Here is a 4,357-nt window from a genome sequence, read left to right as displayed (position 1 = left end):
GTTTTTGTTTTTGTTTTTTTAAAGCCACACTGTGACAGGAGGAGGAAGTTATTTGCACTGTAGCAAGAAATTCTCAGATCAGGCAGCCTCTTTTCGAAGTGTGATTGTGGAATGTAGCAGCTGCTCAAAATTCTGCTAGCTTATGGGAGATTCATGACCAGTAGATTAATTTGCTTTTCACCAATTATAATTTATCTTACATCAGGACTGTTTACATTTTCTCTGTCATCTACATGCATTAGCACCAGGTTAATGTGCAAACCATGTACTAAATTATGTCCTGTATAAATCTTTCCTGGTAAATACCGCAGTCCTTGTCCTTACTTCCTGAGAATAACCTTTGATCTTCACATCAACAATGAAAATAATTACCATCCCTGCCCAACCCTGGACAAGCCATTTTGCTCCTAAATAGCTGCACAGCTGGAGGCAGATGTGTGCTTCTCTTTGGATAGACCCCGCAGGGTCTTGCACTAGGCTTTATATCATACTTGTCATTCGTTTATCAGTGCCCAAATGTTGTACACTGGAAATGTGTGTAAAACATTCTCAGAATTTCAAACAATAACAAAACAGAATGGGGGAGCCGGGAGAAAAGGCTACAGGAAAAAATAGAAGTCTCCCAGCTGTGCAAACTTAAGTAGCTGTATTAGCAGAAAATGAACTCCAAAAGTTACCTTACTACTATCTGCAGCAAAAGTTGGTCTAGGGAATCCATTATTTATTTTGAAATCCAGTGCCAGACTAATGAAAAAATGAATTCTAGTTAGAGGAATAATGCCTTTTTGTTTTGTTTTGTTCTAGAAACCTGGTATTTTCTATCAGTGCTGTGGAACATAGAGTACTTCTACCGTTTTGGTTTTTTTCAGCTGAAGATTTTTCTTTCAAGCATATGTCTCAGTGTTTGGTTGTTTTCCCTTAGTTTTACCTCTGCATCTCTTTTAAGCTAGAAATATTTTATTTTTTCTTAGTCATATGAAAGACTGTATAATTTCTGCTACATTAGAAAAAAAATTATTGAAGAATGATACAATGAAATAAAGTTAAAAATAATACAATTAAGGGAAAAGAGGTATTTCTAATATTTTTATGATATAATAGACAGAATTTAAAAGAGAACAAAAACCTGAAAAGATTAAAAATATTTTTAACATTACCTCATGAAACTCAATATCACAAGCTTATCTCAATCAATTATATGTCTACTGATAAACAAGCTATTAGAGTTAAGTTTAATAAAAACCTTTTGTATCCTAGGAGGAATATAAAAACCTTCAAAGCCAATTTAATGAGCCAACTCTTATTAAAGAAGATTTTAAAGAACCCTCTGAGAGTGAAAGTCATATGAATTTGATCCAATATAGCAAATGCAACTCAAAAGGGAAAAGGAAGATGATGTTAAACAGTCTGAATAATTAATTTGAAATATATTTTATTTTTTAATTCATGAATCAGTAAGTGTCAACTAGAAAGTGTCAATCATCACTAAATAGGGGAATAATTGTCTGATTTGGTTCATTTTTTTTCCTGCCCTTTATAGTTATTTACTTAGTCATCAGTCTTCTCTGAACTCTGCAGAAAGCAGGGACATTCCTGAGTGGCTGCTGCCTGGGTTCACCACCCCAAGCCTTTGCACCTGAGTGTGGCAACTCTCTTCTTTCAGAATAACAGGGTCAAATCAAGTTGGAGAACACTCTGAAGGGGGAAAAAATAAAAATAAAAAAAATGAAACAGCCTGCTGTCGAGTGCCATGTTTGCTTGGCTGCTCTATTATTTGAGAATTCTGGACAGGCTCATCCTTTCTGGCTGAAGCAAAGATCTCCTCCTTGCTGAATGCTCTTTTTGGTCCTGCAACTGTGTTTATCTCCGTGTATTAGTAGAAGCTACATCAGTACTAATAACAGGAGACAGAGCTCACCCTGTGCCCTAAAGGACAAATGGTTTGGCATCATGCACATGTATAGAGTTAAGTTCCTCGTCAGTCCCTGTAAGCAAAATGGCCTCCTTCATTCTGCCCCTTGGGCAGTCCCTCAGCCTATGCCAATTGTGAATTACTGCTCTGTATGAGAGTGCTAACTAGCATGAGCCAAAGCCGTATCCAGAGTGAACATTGGCAATTATTGAACAGTAGTTCAGAGCTTTACAACAGGATGGCCATGGGAACAGAACTGACGCATGCCCTAGCCTTGTTGAATTTAGCATAGAGATAATTACAGAAACTAAAAGTGCCATCTTGAATCACGAGGTTTGTTTCAAATGCACGAATGAAACAAACAGGTAGTTTTTGTGAGCATTTGTGTATCTGCTGTGCATGGTCTTGCTTTTCTTTTAGATGTACACAATTACTGAGCACTGGAGTCACTAAAAAATTTACTTCAGTCACACAAAAAACAAGATTGTAACTGGCAGCTATGTAACAGAAGTAAAGCTAAGAATACAAGACAAGGAAGAAAAGCTACTGTATTTTAAGCTATTTGCTGAGATAGAATTGTATAAGCAACTCCATTCTTTTCTGCAGTGAGATCACCCAAAATAATGAGCTGGGTCTAAGGAAAATTAGATCAGCTACTATGTGAAGATCTCCTATTACACTCGCCAGATAAATGCAGTAAGCTTTCTTGGTCTACATCTCTTTAACATTTCTGTGAATGGGAGGCTTCACAGTGACCACAGGGTTCAGAGTCCAGATTACATATCCTGAAGCAACTGGGGAGTATCACATTCTATATGAAACATTTTTCAGCTAATACAGCAAGCGGTGATACTTTCAAAAGCTTCTAAGTGACTTAAAAGCGTAAGTCCCCTTTTCAGCCAGGACCTCATTCTGTATCAGGTACAATAATCAAAAAGCACAGCACTATGACCCCAATTCTTTACATACCTCACTGTTCCCAAGGTGCTCTGCAGGAGTTAAGTTGCTGTCTCTGGGATCCAGAAGCTGAATGGAGAACACACTAAGCTAATGAGCACATGGTGCTAAAGCAATTTGGGAAGATTTGCCAAAGCCCATAGCGCGTGAAGGCCCCATGTAGCTAGAATTCATGCCATGAATTCCTTTGCAAGCTAATGTTTTTGCAGTCTTAGGCATAAAACCCAATATCAATTGTAAAAGGTAATCAAGTCAGCATTCCCTTTTACCTAAAAAGCTGAGTTTTAGAGACTAAGATGCAGTAATGTAGGGTTCAGAGCAGCCTGAGGGGATGAGAGTCCACATCTCCCACATGAGTTTCTCAATGATTAAGAAATTTCCCTCCTGCAATAAGATTTAAGTATGCTACTGAAAGAAAAACAATTCTGTTAGGCAATATTAAGGCCACTTAATTCAGAATACCAAAATATCTACCACCAGAATTGAAAGTCACCCTGCTTTCAAGATACAGTTAAAGCATAAACAACCAAGAATGACAGAGTATGCGCCACATACCTGAGAAGAAAATGAAGGGGAACTGTAGGAAAATTCCATGGATAGAAAGTGACAGGGGGCTCTCATAGGATGAAGAGAGCTGAGCTGGGTGCTCAGCTTAGCTCAATGAAGATCTGGGAGCACTGGCTTTAGCTCATGATTCACCTGCTGCCACAGCTGCGGATGTACAGCAGCGCACATGATGCAGTCAGGTGAGTTGGCCTTCAAGTAGAAGGTGACCTCAGATTAAAAAAGTGCAAATCTACCAAAGTTAAAGTAGCTAAAAACTGAGCCTCCACAGACTGCTGTCTTACTGAAAGGTGGGGAAGTTATCTTCACTCCTGTATTTTTATTGTATCACTTAATCCAGCATGTTCTAAGACACTTTCCACTGCAGCCTGAGGCAGGCAACATCCAGCCCACCCTGTGCTCCCACTGTGCCTGTCACACTGACCAGCATTTGACAAGCATTGCACTGAAACTCTCGATGTGAGAAAACAGCTGTCTTTTTGTTTTCACTTGATTTCTTTGTTGGGATTGCCTGCTGAAATGGCTCAGCTGGAGGTGGCCAAACAACCTCAGAAGGGAGAGGTCAGGACTCTGGCAAAGGTTGGGGCCTGGCCTTGTACTCATCACAAGGTCTTTAGCTGTTGATCAGGTATAGCCAGTCCTTGGGCTCTCAAAGGGAGGTATTTGAGCTCTTTTAGGGAGCTGCACTGGAAGAATTCTGGCTGTTAGGATTCAACGGTGCTTCAGTTGGCATTTTTTTGAAGTTGTGTTTGGTTGAAGATGCTTATTCTTGTAGTAAAATAACATTTGGAGTCCTAGATCAGTTTGGGATTTTTAATTCCTGGTTTCAAATCTACTTTTGAAGATGTCATGGAAGCCCCTAATTTGTGTAGGTGTCTCTGAGGATTTCAGCCATGATGATCACAAATGATTCAAGGATAATTA

Source organism: Meleagris gallopavo, chromosome 2, assembly GCF_000146605.3.
Source record: "Meleagris gallopavo isolate NT-WF06-2002-E0010 breed Aviagen turkey brand Nicholas breeding stock chromosome 2, Turkey_5.1, whole genome shotgun sequence".
NCBI lineage: Eukaryota > Metazoa > Chordata > Aves > Galliformes > Phasianidae > Meleagris > Meleagris gallopavo.
Note: the sequence above shows the minus strand (reverse complement) of the source record.